This window comes from Ursus maritimus, unplaced genomic scaffold, assembly GCF_017311325.1.
Source record: "Ursus maritimus isolate PB19 unplaced genomic scaffold, ASM1731132v1 scaffold_13, whole genome shotgun sequence".
NCBI lineage: Eukaryota > Metazoa > Chordata > Mammalia > Carnivora > Ursidae > Ursus > Ursus maritimus.
The window spans coordinates 26,024,564-26,043,034 of record NW_024423675.1 but is presented as its reverse complement, the minus strand read 5'-3'; the positions used below and the strand labels follow the sequence as shown (position 1 = coordinate 26,043,034).

The 18,471-nt window shown below is 41.4% G+C and overlaps 1 protein-coding gene and 1 pseudogene across 3 annotated transcripts in view; one reads left to right on the top strand and one right to left on the bottom strand.

Moving 5' to 3' along the window:
- The window catches only part of NT5DC1 (5'-nucleotidase domain containing 1), a 142,957-nt gene that overhangs the window by 40,921 nt on the left and 83,565 nt on the right, over window positions 1–18,471 (bottom strand). The gene's annotated exons all lie outside the window — the stretch shown is intronic.
- LOC121102322 lies at window positions 8,196–8,304 on the top strand (annotated as a pseudogene).

Below are 18,471 nucleotides of genomic sequence, written 5' to 3'. Positions count from 1 at the left end.
ACTCCGTTTTCCACCACACGTTCCACCCAAATCTGGCCTGCGTCAGTGTATCCTCTGTATGTTTTTGTAAAACGCCACATGGACAGTTACTCCATCGTCAATTAAAAAAAAAAAAAAGGGAAAAAATACTAAAGTTTAATTTTTTTTTATAATGATTTTTTATTATATTATGTTAGTCACCATACAGTACATCCCCGGTTTTCGATGTAAGGCTCGATGATTCATTAAAAATACTAAAGTTTAAATTAGTGAGCCATTTTAGTCCAAATAATTATTCTGGCAGAAATTGTACTTTTGTAATATAAAACTTGAAATTACGGACTTGATAAAATAGGAAAGTGTTAACATCTCTTTAATAGAGCAAACACAACTACACAGGATCCACGTGTAATGCTCAGCATTACTGCTTGAGGGGTCTTGAGGAATAATAATGCCCTAGATCAGAATTCTTTTTTTTTTTTTAAGATTTATTTATTCATTTGGGGGGGGGGAAGAATGTGCATGAATGGGGGGAGGGGAAAGGGAGAGGGAAACATCTGATACGGGGCTCAATCCCAGGGCCCCGAGATTACGACCTGAGCCAAAATCAAGAATCAGACACTCAACCGACTGAGCCCCCCAGGTGCTCCCCCAGATCAGAATTCTTAATGCAAAGTACCTACATGGGCTTCAGTGGGTGAATGAAATCCTCACACTTTTTGCAACACTGTGCTCCTCACTGTTTCTGTGCGTGTCTGAGGGAGCCGAGCAGCTCCGGGTGCTCTGGTTTACATCAGATTCCTGGGGCTGGGGACACAGGGCGCCCGAGGAGTTAAGAACCATAGATTTAGATTTCCCAGACGAGAGCAATCCAATATAAGAAAAAAAAAAAGCATTCAATATGGCCCGTTTGTCATTGTTAAGAGAAATCTTACACACAGGTCTTAGAAAAAAGGAGATTCTCTGTAATAGTTGATAGAGAATTTCTACACAAATAAATATAATTCCTGGACCACCCTGTACTTTGCTACATGTGTGAAGTCCAATAAACATACATTTATTTAGGGTGGCTAAAGTATTGTTCTTGTTAGTTTGTGGGTTGAAAATTACCAAATGTACAACTTAAAAACATATATAAAACATAATACTCTTAACATTGAAACTACACTGATGTTGAAAACAACATTATTTAAAGAGATTAAATTACTGATTTTATTAAATGATACATTCTTGGTATAGAAAATTCATTGTACTGGGTTTTCTACTGCTGTATAAAAATCCACCTCACAGAACGGTTTACTTAAAACAGCAGTATATTATCCTATCTCGTGGTTTTGAGGGTTGACGGGCTTCAGCGTTCAGCTGGGTGGCTCTCACTTGGGGTGTGTCACTCAAATGTCACTGGGTCTGGAATCATCTAAGGATTCCTTCACTGGCTCACCTGGGCTGGGATGGCAGGAAGGATGAGCGCTGGCGAAGCACCTTTCTACTCAGCCAGCCTGGGCTTTACCACAGCGTGCCAGTCTCGGGATGAGCTCGACTTGCCTCAAAATACTGACGTAAAACCTCCAGGGACTCTTATGACATAGCTTTAGAAGTCTCATGGGGTCATTTCTGTTGTATTTTACTGATTAGACGGGGCCAGCTTGTTTTTAAGGAAAAGAAAACAGATGGGTGTGAAGTCTGGGAGGCATAATTCATTAGAGGCTCTTTTTTCAGACCAGCTACCAAACATACAAATATTTTGGTGTGATTCCTGCCAGGATATGCTCTATTCATATGCAACTTTATGGTAATTTTAAGCATACCACATATAGTTTTTTTTTACCTGTGTTTTTTTGTTCACCATCATATTTGAGCAATTTCCAATGGCATTATCATTTATTTTAAAATTGTAATGGTCTTAATATCAAATTTTATAAATGGACTTATATACAGTTATCTGTTTGATAATAATAACTGACATACTTTGAGTGCTTATTTTTGCCAAACACAATTCTAAGACATTTACAACTATGAATGGATTTAATACTTATAATAACAATCCTGTGAAGTAGGCCCTCTATTATTCCCATTCTGCAGTTGAGGAAACTGAGACGCAGAGAGGCTAAGGAACCTGCCCAAAGCTACAAAGCCAGAATGTGGCAGAGCCAGGATCTGAATGTAGCCAGTCTCCTTTCAGAACTTGTGTGGTACTCCCTCTCCAGAGGGTACGACGTCTGGGCACTCTATCACTTCAAGGACACCAAAAATCCCCCCCCCTTTTTTTCTTGGATAGTTACCACAGTTCAAGGCCTTTGGGATTGATGGGGATTCAAATAAGTGAGAGTCTGAGATTTGGACAAATCAAGTTAAGATTTCCACAGGGGAAAAAAGTATCTACTGACATGCACTCTAATTATAGTTACAGTATCTAGAACTGGAAGGGGCCTCAGAAATCTCCTACTTCAACCCTGTCCTGTTACAGATGAATTAATAGATTCTAATTCATAGATTTTAAAGATGAGTAGAGACTACAGATTTTGCTCAAAACTAGTCAGTGACAAATCTGGGAATGGAATACGGTGCTCAGAAATCCCAGTTCACTAAACCTTATGTAACCCCCCTCACTTACATAATGTATGTTAACCTCGTTGCTTACATGTTTGTTTTAGATCTAAATTATCTGGTGATCAGTGTCTATGAAAGTAAAATAACACATTCAGAAAACGCAGAGGGGCAGCTGGGTGGCTCAGTCGATTAAGCATCTGACTGTTGGTTTTGGCTCAGGTTGTGGTCTCAGAGTTGTGACATCGAGCCCAGCATCAGGCTCTGTGCTGGGCATGGAGCCTGCTTAAGATTCTCTCTCTTCCTCTGCCCCACCCCCTGCTCTAAAATTAAAAAAAAAAAAAAAAGCAGAGGTCAAGGTCCTTAAACGTCATCCTATTTTGCTATGTAATTACTGAATAATGGGCTCTTCCTCAGAATTCCTATCGGAGTACTTTGTAGTTACTAAGCTGAAGTTATCCATGTAACGATCCTTGAATAGAGATCTTACACTGAGATAGGCAACAAAACAAAACAACTGTATTACATTAAGGGACAGACAGTATTGCTCTTCCTGGAATGCACTGTCCTCCCTTTGCTGATTAGGCGTGTCTGCAGCTCGTCACCAGACCATGTTCTCCACGCAGCCCTCCCCAGGCCCAATGCCTCTGAACACCGCTGACGACATGCACTGCACTACACACTAGTAAACACCTGTAGTAAGTGTGTCTATATACTTTTCTTCCTCCCAAGACTGTGTGATCTTTCAGAAAATGAACTGTCTTTACAATTTTTACATTCCTGATGTCTGGCAAACAGTAGAGGATTAATAATGGTCGAACTGTGTGTGAGGGGAGAGCTACTGGACAAAATTTACCAGGTGATCATAAAGACCAGAGTTGGCCAACCACAGCTTGCCAGCTGAGAAAAGTTTTTTACAGCTTAACACGGTTATCTAAGTATCTACATAAAGCCTGGTCCTCTGCGAAAACATTTGCTGATTCCTGATATAAATATGGTATTTCATAATCATAGGACAGGAACAATAAATGACAGTTATAACTTAGTATTAGAAAGTACTGAGAATAATTACTAAGTTCATTAATCTGAGACACTTTTTTTTACAAGATTTTATTTATTTATTTGTGAGAGACAGAATGAGCACGAGCAGGGGTAGGAGCAGAGGGGGAAGCAGGCTCCCCGCTGAGCAGGGAGCCCGATCCCAGGCTCCCGGGATCATGACCTGAGCCGGAGGCAGATGCTTCACCGACTGAGCTGCCCCAGGCGTCCCTTGAGAGACTGTTTTAAGGTTATGTAGTCTTTCAAGCAAAATGAATATTCAAAAATCATTAGTGGTAAAACTGCTTCTTGAAAGATAATATAAACACCTTTGCGTATTTTTTCATTATGGCAGATCCCCAGGCATTTTGTACTTGCCCCTCAATTATTCTCTGGCCTGGGTCCTCTAACAGTCCGTTCTACTGGGCCAGAAGAGGGTTCTCCTTGCTGAAACAAATCTAAATACGCCTTTGTCATTGTCTTTATGATTCTGGTAGACTTTTTCAGTCTCTGAATAGAATGTTTTCAGGCCCATTTGGTCTGCTTGTAAATAGAGAAAGGGCACGGGTCACAGCAAGACACCGCAAGCCCACGGCTGAAAGCTAACGGCTGGTAATATTTTCCTGGTTAATGTCAGAGGAAGTAGAAAGATCCAAGAAATGCACATGATGACATGATGACATCATGAGAAGGACCTAAAGAGCTTGTAGCCTGGGGAGAATAAAGGCACTGTTGCCGAAACAGAGCCTTACAAATTAGCTGCAGAGGAAACAAGAATGTTTTCCTTGGTACAGCAAAGTAAAGATGCCTCCAGGTCAAAACTGGAACCAGTTTCAGGGGCAAGCTTCAAAGAGATACACTGTAAGTTTCATCTCAGATAGTTTTTAAATGTATTTGCCAGGTACATAGCCATCTAAAAGGTTTTGTTTTCGCCAGAGGAAGCAGGCCCACTGATGATTCTGATTTGAAACCTTTCACCTCCTCCAGAAGAAAGCTGGAAAAAATGAGAACTAAAACAGGATATCTTGGGGCAAAGTAGGCTCAGAGAGGTGCCAATGCTTATTGCTTTTTAAAAAGTTACCACTGAGGTGCCTGGGTGGCTCAGTCTTTCAAGCAGCTGACTCTAGATTTTGCCTTGGGTCATGAGCTCAAGGTTGTGAGATCAAGCCCCTTGTCGGGCTCTGCGCTGGGCATGGAGCCTGCTTGGGATTCTCTCTCTCCCTTTCCTTCTGGCTGCCCTGGCCACCTGGCTCACACTCTCTCAACAAAAAAAAAAGAGTTACCATAGACTTCTCTAGGTCTGAGGCACGCAGAGCTCAGGAACAATCAGGTACGAAGGAGTCAGAAGGTAGATATTATAGGGTACATTTCATACAAATGTCTTAAAAAAAAACCTGCCTCCCACTGAGGACTCAAGTGCTCAAATAGAACTTTCACTGTGTTTCTTCTAACCTGGTCCTTCTCCTGAAGTATATAGTTGAAAAGAAAGCCCAGACAGCATTTTAGTATATACACACTACCCTAAATCCAGCTCCCAGAAGAACATAAACAATCAGTTCGTGATGGGGAGGCAGCCCCATGGCTACAATAATCCATCAGGAGACAGAGAGGAGAGGAAGCCTGGGGACACGGCTGGCAGGGCTTCGAACCTAACACAGGGGGCAGCCTCGGGCAGACTGGGCAGGCTCTCAGGGAGAAAACAGCGGGAACCTGGGCAGGAAGGCTTCGCAGGTGACGAACGCTGGGTATGGCTGGCTTCCAGAGGGTATTTGACTCTAGGCAGCAATCTTTACCTTCTCTATTTTCTCCTCTAGCCAGATTCCTTTTATTTCTTTCACTGTATCTCCTTCCAGTTTTGCTAAACACAGCCAGTTTATATCTTGGCTATTTTTCTGAACTAACAAACCTACCGTCCTATTAAGACGATAATCATATGTATTCCTTAAACACTTATGATAGGAGACTTTTAAAACCAAAAATCAAAAAACAATCCTGCTGGGTTAACATGAAAAATCTTAAAAATAATGTTAAGGATTCATTCTTTACATATATCTAATCATATATTAGTAAAGGTTTTACAAAAAAGATATTTTTCTGCTTTCTCTCTTTATTTCTACGACTATGGATGCTATTGATGTTAATATGAAATGTAGGTAGAGAATTATTTTTCTCACTCATTCCCAAAACACACAGTTCACCTACTGAGTGCCTATTTGGGGCCAGGCACCCTGCTGGCATCCAGGACACCGAGATGGCTGGTTCCCTCCTACAAGAAGGCCTCAGTGCGGCGGGGACAACTGGAACTGAAATGCAGCCCAAAGTGCGCGGGGCAAGGCAGAGGACCAGCCGGCCAGCGCTGCTGGCGAGGAAAAGAGCCACTTCTCAGGCAGGCAAGGTGAGCTCTCGAGAGAAGGCTGAGATTTAGTTTGGCCTGGGTCCGTGAGGGGCAGTCAGCATGTGGGGAAGGGGAGCAGGAGCACCTCAGCAGAGAGCAGACGCAGACGACACAGCATGGACTTCAGGGCGGTCTGGGAAGCCTGCAGGGAGGCACAGGTCGTCTTCCTGCCTCAACAACAGGACGGATTTGCCCCCGTGCTTCCGCCCAGAACGTCTGCTGTCCGGCCCCTCCCACTCTTCACCTCAAATTCGACTCCTTCTCTGCTTTTCTCAATTCCACTTTGCATTTGGGAGTCTGCTCAATTCCTACTTTTTCTCATTTTTTCTCTCCCTTGAATATGCCCACCACTGTGTTCTTGCTCACATACTCTATACAGCTCGCTAGTTGCATAATAGATTTTTACCTTCCCCTTACGCTCCATAAAGCGATTTTCTTTGTGCCATTATAGTGATTAGCATTACAGTAACCAGATTCTAGGAACACAGAAGACATTCAGTAAAGGCAATGCAATTAAAACTTCTCTCAAGGAAGTTAGATATACTCATCTGAAATCTTAGTATACAGTATTATATGGTTTAATAAAATGAGCCATTTCTTCTGTAGTCAAAGGTAAACTTTATTTCCGCTCAATGTAAACTATTTTCGCTAATCTAAGCTAAATCTATGATAAGGCCTACTTATCATAAATTTTAGCTAAACGGAATCTCAAGGCTAAAAGGTCTTAGAAGTAGTAGAAATGCTGGTGTATACTTAGTGTATATCTTCAACCTTTCAGAGAACAAGGTACAACAAATCTGCTCGAAGCAGAAAATAGGTCTAGTTATTAAGGCAGATACTATAAGTTCCCAGAAGACCTGAATAAAAGAACATTGTAATAAACTATTTACTGATGAAAAATTATATTCTGCCTTTCTTTTGACCTAGAAAAAATTTGTTAAGAAAGCATATGACATAAGTGATCAGACTATTTCTTTTTGGAAGGAAAGGCGTCTGTCAACATAAATCCAGAGAACCCGAAAGCCTGCAATTACTCAATAACCAAGAAGGAAACATTCAAAATTCAAATTAAATGAGGCAAATATTTTACTCATGGGGTTTGGCAAATGTCAGCAATAAAAACCAAATGAACTACGTGCACTCAATGAACAGAAATGTGAATGGAAGGAAATCTCACTAGACCTCTCAGATGACCAGAAGCAGCTCAATTTCTCTGAAAACTACAATAAACATTCTTCCTTCCAGATAAAAACTCCATTTAAAATCTCAAAAGGAGTTTAATTTAATGTCTCATGCCAGCAAATAAAATCATTTTAGAACAGAGTAGGAGGGAAGGGGAAAAAGAATTCATAATTTGCAGGTAACTTCATTAAGTTAATAGCTATTGCTGTTGACTTAAGGAGAATGGCAATTTCATTCCTNNNAATCTTCGAAGGACAGAGCAGTTTTGTATGGAGCAAATACACACAGATACACACACACACACACACACACACACACACACACACACTTTATAGCATGTGGTCCTGGGTAGCCCAGATCCAAATTAGTCCTGATTCGAGTTTCAGTCGTACACTTGGTTGTTTGTTGGCTATGAGACGATAATAACAGAAGCCATCCCATAACGTTCTCATGTGGCTTAAACATGACAATGTCCATGAAGCCCTCAGGGCAGTGCTCGGCACTAGTAGGCCCTCTCTGCTAACCAGCCCGGCTTAAGCACAGCCAGCCAGCTGTGCGATGCTATGAGCTACACGGCATCACAGAACTGCCCGGTTTCCTGATCCTTCCATTCCACATCTCTTACTGTCTGCTTCTATTAACCTTCTTTATCCCTTTCTTAAGGTATTTTAAAGCCTTTTGTAAAGATGTGAATGTAGTTAGTGCAAATAAATCCTTCTCTTTTCAAATAAACACTTTTTAATGTATTCTTCAAATATAAAATCAGAATGAAGAGGAAAACACAAATAGCTGGTTGATTCCTAAATATGCAGAATCACTATGGGTTTTTTTTTTCCCCAATTTATTCCATATATTCGAGGAATTCCCTTTGGGAAACTAAATCCAGCAAGCTTGGCCACTCTGTATGGCTGTGTGTAGGCTGTGGGGCTCTGGAGGGAGGAGCTCTTTACCCAGCGTATTTCAACCTGCCAGACAACAAGGAAATCATCTTGCCGTAGTAAAATGTCATTTTAAAATTATCTTGTAATTACTTCATATAAGAAAATAGTATCCTATACTCTGGTTTCTCTTCAGATCGTATAAATCTTTCGCCTTTTACTAAAGATTTCCGTGGAGAAAATAGTATCCTTTTCCAAAGTTGAGACACTAGAAAAGTCTGATGTCTTCACTGAATACTATTCCCAAATTCTGTCCCTTCCCTTTGTTTGCCCTTAAGCGGTAACACTGTTGTCATTTTGGTGTATGTCTTTCCATGCAAGTTTTCATAGACACGCGAACACACATATGTATATCACATGCTGGTGTATACTTTTCCAGTAAGTTTTTATGAACTTACATACATGCATATGTATTTTATAAAACAGATTTTCTACAACTTGCTTTTTCACTCGGCAGCAGGATTTGGAGGTCAGCCCTGTACTTAGAGATGCATTCTACTGATAACTCCTAAGCATGTACCACAGGCCTGCCATGCATCGGTCCAGTGGCTGGAGACACGGGAATGAACAAAAGCCAAGCCCCTGCCCTTCCAGAGCTTATATCCTAGAGATGTTTCATTCTTTTTAACTATGGCACAGTAATCCATGTATGAATATACCCCAGACGGCTATGCCAGTCCTTTTTTTTTTTTTAAGAATTTTTAAAATTCATATACTTATTTGAGAGAGAGAGAATGAGAGAGAAAGCAATTTGGGAGAGGGAGAAGCAAACTCCCCACGGAGCAGGGAACCCGATGCGGGGCTTGATCTCAGGACCCTGGGATCATGACCTGAGCCCAGGGGCAGACGCTTAACTGACTGAGCCACCCAGGCACCCTGCCGGTCCTCTATTGAAGAGTTTTTTTCATGATTAAAAATTTTAGGGTCAACATCATTGGGGATGGTTTCTTGTGCTCTAGGGCTCGTTCCTACAAATGAGACTGCTGAGTCAGGATGTACACTTCTAATTTTTTTTTAAAACTTTTATTTATTTAAGTAGTCTCTACACCCAGCATGGGGCTCAAACTCACAACCCTGAGATCAAGAGTTGTATGCTCTTCCGACTGAGCCAGCCAGCCGCCTCTGTACACTCCTAATTTCCATAGCTACATCGAGCTTCCTTCCAGAGCGGTTATGACACTTTAGCAGTACATAGCTGCACACCCGTACACTACTCTCACTGTAGCAAGTCATCGGACATCATTTTTGCCAATCCACCAAATGCAAATGGGCATCCATTTATTATACTGTGCATTTTGCTGACTCAAAGTAGAGCATCTTTTTGTATCTTTTTTAGTCATTATCTTTCATTCCTTTTGCATTTCTGTAACATTCAAGGTTGGGAGTGAAGCACTCACCAAAAAAGTTTGCTGAATTCAACTGGGTGAACTGAGAGCTATTTGTGTCAAACTACTTAAAATGAAAATTCACCAGGCACACTCTAAGAGCACTTGGAAAATTCTAGTATTACTACCTCCTCAAGTATTTCTTACCCCACCAAAAGTCTTCAGGCTCACAGCAGTGCACCGTTGTGTCTTACCCAACGGCTTCTCTGCAGGACCAAACTGCAATCATATTGCCCAAAGTGAACTTCCACGTGTTTTCTGGATGGGTCTATGGCAAGCTGGGAGTGGGAGCATTTGATGTTCACTCTGTGTGTGTGTGTGTGTGTCTGTGTGTGTGTGGGTGTGCACGCACGCGTGCAGGGGTGTGTGTGGCCTAAAACTGTTAAGCCAGCAGTTCCTGACTAGCTTTTTCCAAAAGCAAAATTATGATTATTATTACAGATGTTAAGTGGTTCCCCCCACTCCACAAAAAAATCCTGACAATCTCAAGCATTGGTGAGGATACTGAAAATATAAAGTATCGGGAACTCTCCTATACTATACAAGTACTCTGAAAAACTGTTTGGCAGTGTCTACCCAAACTAAACATACACACACTTATTACCATACAATGCAGTGATTCTCCTTTTACGTATAGATCTGAGAAGAAGAGGAAAACAGGTACATAAGCATTATTTGTAATAGTCCCCAATTTAAATTTACCCAAATGTCTATCAATCATTACATAAATTGTCTAGATGATTACATGAACTGTGGTACAGCCATAATGGTATCTTGCCCAGTAATGAAAATCAATAAATTACTGTTACATTCAACAATATGGATGAATTATAGACACATAATGTTGAAGACGCCAGACATAAGAGCACACAGAGCCTAATTCTACTTAAATAAAGTTAGAAATCAGACAAAATTGGTCTTTGCTGTTAGATGTCCCCGCAGGCAAGGGATATTGGCCGGAAAGGAGCATGAGCAGGGCTTATGGGGACTGAAAATATTCTATTAGCTGAAAATACGTTCATGTTTAACAGTATTTGACAACAGTAATTATAAAAAACTGACACAGTATTTTCATGACCATAACGATGAATTCAAGAAACCAGAAACAAATGTGAGGATATTAGAAATTAAAAGGTCAGATCAAAAGAGAATCTATGTAACACAACATCAAAAGACTGTTCAGGATTAAAAAGCAAGCATTTGGTAACTTTCTTCAAATTTACAGCACATAACATTTTAGATCAATTTCACTATTTCCTGTCTCCCAGCATAAAAAGTGTTTTTCTAATATCATAATCTGTGGAAGATAGTTGTCTCTTAAGCCTAATTAAAAAACATTTCTTTGAAGAAGTCAAAAGCCATGTTAGAAGGAAAAAAAAAAAAGCCTCTGATGCGATAGCACCCCTACTTCTTTTCTGAATTTTTATATTACTCCTAGTATTATCTGTTACATTTTGTCTTTTCCTCATTCCTTGAAATTTTCCAGTCAAGGACCTGCTGGATAATTAAGAAATGTCACTCTAGGGGCGCCTGGGTGGCACAGCGGTTAAGCGTCTGCCTTCGGCTCAGGGCGTGATCCTGGCGTTATGGGATCGAGCCCCACATCAGGCTCCTCCGCTATGAGCCTGCTTCTTCCTTTCCCACTCCCCCTGCTTGTGTTCCCTCTCTCGCTGGCTATCTCTATCTCTGTCAAATAAATAAATAAAATCTTAAAAAAAAAAAAAAAGAAATGTCACTCTAATTTCTTCCATAGAGCTTCTAAATTTAGTTGTTCAATTTAACAAGAGTAATGAAAACGGCTGCTGTTTTAATATTATAATGTCGCTCTGCAATGCATTATGAATTTCTAAACCACAGTTCCCCTTCTCCCTGACTATAATCTCAGAATTCCATTGAATCTGATGGAAACATCATGTCGACTGGATTTTTGTTGGGCTCTGTAAATATCACGCAATCCTGATTTAAAGTGCTACTGAACTTTGCAGGCATCAAATAACAGATTTGTATCTGTGAAAGAAAACAGCCCTTTGTTTTTAGAGTTAAATAAACCTCTTGCCAATAATAATTTTCTAAAGGTTCAATCTCTTAGAGGTGTAATCAAAGACATACGGATCACTGTCTTCTCATTTCTACCAAAAAGACTATGGTGAACTAAATTCAGGAAATTTTTTTTTTTCCACACGGGGTATGGAGCCTAATGTGGAGCTTGAACTCACAACCCTGAGATCAAGACCTGAGCTGAGATCAACAGTCGGATGCTTAACCAACAGAGCCACCCAATGGTGCCCCTAACCTGAATTTTACTTTATAGTGTTGATCAGAGATCTCACAGCTTTAAATTTAAGTGGGTCATAATTCAGAAGAAACTTTGTGCTGCCTATTTATGTATTCCAAATATCCTAAGCGTAAGAAAAAAAGGTCCTCAAAAATAATTCTTCTCTAAAAGAACGGCAAAGAACGGCCAAGTGTCCCCAAGCAATGCTGAGAGGTAATGTGTAAGAGGAACCTGGTCATAATGGAGGATCCCTGCACTGTCTAGACCCACGCTGTCTAACATGGTGGTCATTAGCCACGTGTAGCTATTTAAAGTTAAATTAACTAAAATTAAATAAAATTTTGCAGTTCCTGCAATGCCCCGGCCACATTTCAAGTGCTCAACAGCCACACGTGGCTAGTGGCCACCACACTGGGCAGCGCAGACATAGAACATTCCATCACTGAGAAAGTTCTCTTGGTTAGCGCTCCTCTAAGTTAACTTCAGTCCACCATTCCTAAAATTATCAGTCGTGGCTGCATACAGTGACGGTGTGGCCTTGGATCAAAATAGCAAACAAACATGATTTGGTCCAGAGAGAGCATTTTTAAAAGTAAAAATAGTAATTATATCATGAAACCATGCCAAGGCTGCAGTGTGGGCTAGAAGGGGAAACACTGCCCAGAATCAGGTGGCTCAGGCTTTACACCTGTGTTTCGGCTGTGTGTCCTTGTCCTCACTGGTCAGATTGTGGCCATGTATTACCTTCCCTACTTCTTGGGTGGGATGGATGACAAATAAGCCTAAATGAGAAGTCTCTGGAGAGACATTAAGCACATATGATTTATGTTATTATTGTCATGTAAAACACCTACTTTGGAGATCACCAGTAGACTTGACTAAGGGAAATGCTCAGCTTGAGCTGAAAAGCACTACTGAGTTGATACCATAGTCACTGGTCGTATCAGGGAAACCTGAGTGGTTAATTTATTATCACTAAGAGATTATTACCACTTGAGAGATTATAGAACACTGTCCTTTATATAATACAGTAATTCTGAATTCAGTTTCTATATGTACCATGTTCAAATATATACTTACATATAGTGCTATATGCACAGAATGACTAAAACAATACTGTTCACTGAAATAAAGATGGTGGGAACAACTTCCAATTACATGGTTAAGTATCATGGCTAAAGCCAGAAAGGCAAGAATGTCACAGAGGAAACAGTTCTAGTTACTTACATTAAAACTGTTAATCCTCTAGTGTATTGTTCCTCCGAGGTCTTACCGTTCTGAAGGATCTCCCCCTCTTCCATTCCTGTTCTGTACCTATCCAGTGGCATTATTTGTTGGGTAGATCTGTTTCCTTCCACAGCGGTAAAGGGGTGGTGCTGCCAGAGCACCTCCTCACTGTTTTTTCATTCTCACCCAAGATAACAGAAACCAAACAGGGAACTTTCCAAACATTGGTTAAAAAAAGCACCTGTAAGCTATAAAGGCAGCTGTTCTTCTTACCAGGGGGAGGAGGAAAAGGGAGCCAACAGCAGACTTCCTCATAAGAGAAAGTAAGCCTGGTCTGGCATGGGATCCATGCCAACAAGGTGAAGAACTGTATGGAATACTCTTCAGCCTCCATGTTAGAAACCTAACTATTCCAAGCTAGTAGGAGGAGGGATGAAGTATGACTGAGAAAGGATGTTAAACATCACCATGAGAATGAAGTTGGAGACAGACTCCATGAATAACCTTTAAAACTAAACTAGACATATACTAGAGCTTGATGATAGATCTTCTGGATAAAATGGCCATGACTTATAAGAGGATCTTAATTTAGCTGTGGCTTCTTAAATAAACTTTAAACTTCCAAATAATTTTGGATTATGGAAAAATTGCAAAGATAGTACAGAGCATTCCTGTGTATCTTACAACTGTTTCTGGGATATTAACATATTATAATATTATGATATATTTGTCACAATTAATGAACCAATATTGATACATTACTAACTAAAGTCCACACTTTATTCATATTTCCTTAGTTTTAACCTAATGTCCTTTTTCTGTTCCAGGATCCCATCTAGGATATCATATTACATTTAGTGGTCATGTCTACTTAGGCTCCTTTAGGCTGTTACAGTTTCTTAGACTTCCCTTGCTTTTGATGACCTTGACAGTTTTGAAGAATACTCGTTAGCTATTTTATGAGAACGTCCCTGAACTGAGACGTATCTGATGTTTTTCTCATGGTGAGACAGGGGTTATGGGTTTTCAGATGGAAGATGGCAGAGGTCAGATGCCATTCTGAGCATACCGTATCAAGGGTCCGTCCTATCGATATGAGTTCAACTTGGTCATCTGGCTGAGGCCATGCTAGTCAGGTTTTTCCACTGTGAAGTTACGCTTTTGCCCCCTTTCCATACTGCACTCTTTGGAAGGAAGTCACTACGTGCAGTCTACAAATAAGGAGTAAGGAGTTGTATTTCACCACCTTGAGGGGAAAGTGTCTGCATAAATTAGCTGGAATTCTTTTGCATAGGAAAGCAGTTCCTTCTCCCCGTTTATTTATTTGTTCAATCATTTACATCAGCACTACTCACTGATATTTGTTTTATACTTTGGGTCTTTGGGTTATAATCCAATACTACTTTATTTATTTTGTTCTCAAATTGCTCCAGCTTTTGCCATGGGAAGCTGTTAGTTGATTCCTGTGTCCCTCTGACACACCCCATCATCATCATCGTTTTTTGAGCACCTCTTTACTTTCTGACTCCAAGGCTATAAGATCTGACAGGCTTATCTTGTACACTGCCTGCCCCTGTCCTAGAGTCAGACGTTTCTCCAAAGAGCCCTGGTTCACTTTACTGAAGAATGATATCAGAAACCAAGACCTGGGTGCTGGATGCTTTCTTTAATTTTTAAAGGTGCTTTCAAATATACACTTATCTCATTTCCACAATCTTTTTCCTTATTATTTTTTTTTAAGAGAGAGACAGTGAACAGGAGTGGGGATGCGCAGAGGGAGAGGGAGAGAAAGAGTCTTAAGCAGGCTCCATTCACACCTAATGCGGAGCCCAACTTGGGGCTCAATCTCATGACCCTGAGATCATGACCTGAGCCGAAACTGAGTCAGATACTCAACCGGCTGGGCCAACCCAGGTGCCCCCACAACCTTTTTGACTGATGGGTAAGGTTCAGAGTAATTAAAGGGTTTGCTTAAGATCAAGGCTAATTAATAATGGCAGTGTTGGGGAAAATTCAGTCTTTTGATGATAGTTCAATATTCTTTCCACAACCTGATGTCTTGTAGATAAGGACATGGCATCAAGGACCAGAATAACAACTTGTTGGAAAAAAGAAAGAAGATAGTCCTTTCGGGAAGAAAAACTTAGCAGGGATATCTGACAGACTCTCCTGTTCATTCAGAAGAAACCCCTGGAGATTCTGTCCAATACAGAAAGAGGTCTTTAATCATATTACAGCAGTGCGTCTCAATCGGGGTTGATTTCGTTACCCCCACCCCCCAACTCCTGGATATTTGGCAGTGTCTAGAGACATTTTTGCTAGGTAGGGGCTGTGCTGCTACTGGCACCCAGTAGACAGAGGCCAAGGATGTTGCTAAGTACCCTAGAATGCACACAGTATCTCCCACAACAAAGAATTTTCAGTTCAAAATGACAATAGCACTAAGAATGAGAGACCCTGTAGCAAAAAGAATGACCACTACAGGAGTTTCACATAATTTTTACAGAGTTAGTTAGTTTGTTTGTTTCCCCTTTCTTTTCTTTCAAAGATTTTATTTATTTATTTGACACACAGAGAGAGCACAATCAGGGGGAGCAGCACAGGGAGGGGGAAAAGCAGACTCCCCGCTGAGCAGAGAGCCCGATGTGGAACTTGATCCCAGGACCCTGGGATCATGACGTGAGCTGAAGGCAGATGCTTAACCGACTGAGCCACCCAGGCGCCCCTTTTACAGAGTTTCTATTCTTGCTGAATTGTTTCTCTGTTGCAGGCTATGAGGGACAATAACGAGAAACTGTCTGATTCTGTAACCTTATGAGTTAGCCAATCAGAAGAAAAAGTCCCCCATTCTGGTCAAGGAATATGGCTCACAATCAGCTAAGAGACTTCCCTGGTTCTCATGTATGGGACAAACAGAGGAGAACACTTTAAAATAAGTCACTTCAGTTAAGTAGGGCTTGAACAGAACAATAATTTTCCTCAAGTATGAGCAGAATCACATGTCATCAGCCTGAAAAGGGAAGGCCTAGCTCCATGTACGCCATCATTACCTGGCCACACTGTCCGCTGTCTTCGGGCTCAGGGACACAGTGAGCAGATCAGCAGGACGGCCGGGGAAATCTGCCAATGCACTGGTGAACCTTATGGAGTAGATGGCTGTAACCCAGAAACTGTTGTTCACTGCTCAGTGACCGCAGTTTGGAGAGGAAGTGAGTGACTGTATCCCTGTTTGTTGATGTAGCTGGTGACCACCCAGCAGTCTGACAGATGAAGGAACCCTTTTGTTTACCAGGAGCTCTCTTGGAAGTTTCAGAAAAAGCTTGCTCACTCCTGCGACTAACAAGTCAATAACGGACATTTTCTGAGCAAAGCTACCTGTGCCCTGGGGCCATAAACTGCCAATGGCCTCTGAAAAAAACGCAGAAAAGCTGACGGAGCAGTGTAACTGAGGGGATTCTGCTGTGGGAGCTCCTCATGACACAGACACATGCACGTAAAGTGCTCAATGCGCTAGAATGTCTGGTACATGGTAAATGCTTGTCAGCAGCAGCAGGAAAAAGTCAACGCTTACTTCGTGCTTTCTATGTGTCAGGGCCTGTGCAAAGTGCTCCACACATTACCTCATCAAATCCTCCAACTAGTCTATGAGATATGTACCGCTATCAGGTTCATTTTCATATGTGGAATTTAAAAGTAATCATGTCCACTGGCCAAAGCTAAACAACTGGGAAGTAGTAGAGCTGGGATTTGAATCTTTAATATTCTAACTTCAAAACTTGGGTACCTTAATCTTTGTATGATACTGTCCTTCACCTTCATCACAGCCACCAAAATTATTAACCAGCACACATGGCTGTTTGTTCTGAAGACCTGGGTGGCGGAGGTAAAGGTAGTGGGGGTCAAGAACGTTGAGTTATTTGACCCAGTTTTTCTAAGAACTCAATTCGGCTTAGCTTTTCAAATTAGACAAGATGGTAACCAGAGACCTGGTAGGGAAAAATCAAGGCCTTCCGTGGGCTTTGTAAAAAGTCCAAAGACTTGCAACCAAAGCTGCTAGTGACCCCCAGTGAGGGGAAATGTTGTCTGCAAATCATGGTTACTGACATCTGTATCATTAACCAGGCGAGGCACACTAGTGCCCAGATGCCTGTGAAGACTCATGTCCAGTCAGGCCCTAGTCAGGGAGAGAAGATGGTGGATGTGAGGAGGACAGCAGGCAAATTAAAAATGGAAAAAGGAGGTATGCGGACAGGAGACCCTGTCCTGCAGGAAGGAGACGAGACCCTACCTCCCACAACCCCGTGGCTCTAGCAAACATGTACAGCTGTGTAAGAAAGTGAGGACCTACGAGAGACCAGGTCTGCCTTTCAGAAATGAGAAGGAAGAAGAGCTTATCAGGTGTTACCAGATAGGACTCTGGAGAAAACATGGCAGCTCCCTGTGAGGATCCCACCAACCCCAGGGTAGAAGAGGGGCAGAATGGGAAGCACCCCTCCCTGACGCATGAAGAATGGTACCTGGCTTATGGTAAGCTCCGTGGATTTGTTAGAACAAGGCCACGCAAGTAGAAGAGGAAAAGCTGGAGAGACTGACGCAGCATTCCTGAGCCTGCAGAATTTAAGGCAGCAAATGTGTCCTACCCAGGAAGTCAGCAACACTGTTAAATCCTCATAAAATGTCACAGCAGACAGGGATACATGCTATTTTGTTTGGTGTAATGAAGCTACACTGCCTGTCCCCCGACCTCAAGCTTCCATACGCTACCATTGGACACAATTTTATATGATTTGCTAGTAAAATAAATACCTAACTGAAAAGAGAAAACTATGTCTTCTAAATCAAACTAACTGCCAGTAATGGGTTGATTTATAGTTTGGGGAAAACATCTGGGAAATATCTAAGTGCTATTAAGTACAATAGGCTTAGATTTTGATTAACTGGTCTCTTTCCTAGTTTTTTTGGGGGGGTCATTGTTTTTAGAGCGATGCAAAAATATAAAGAAAAATTAAGGTATATAACTAACATCTAGAAAATGACAGATGTGATTTGGAAAATACAAATAAGCAGTTAAAAGTGTAATTCCTATAAGCTGTTGCTGGAGGATTTGAGGTCTAAGCCATCGAGGAAGTCAGACACTTGTGGAATATACGACTGGCAAGCAAAGGAAAACTGTCCTTTTGTGATACAAGCTGACTCTTGGAGGTGGCATGAGATCAGGAGATCACAGGGACAACAAAATGTCAAGTTTAGCTCCTTAACAACCCCATACACCAACCCCAGTCTTACAGGAGGTGCTCAAATACAGGGCTGGTGGATGGAAGGATGAGTAAGCAGGTGACCAAAATGCCTGTTACCAAGTATGGCTAGAGAGCAGCGAATCTCTCTCCCCATCTCCACTCTCCTCCTTCCCAAACTGTGGGTCAAAATACCTCTTTTTAGTCTCTCCTAAAGTTAGTGCTAGAAAAGAGCTTCTCTTGTGTCTTCAACCCTCAGCCATGATGCCAA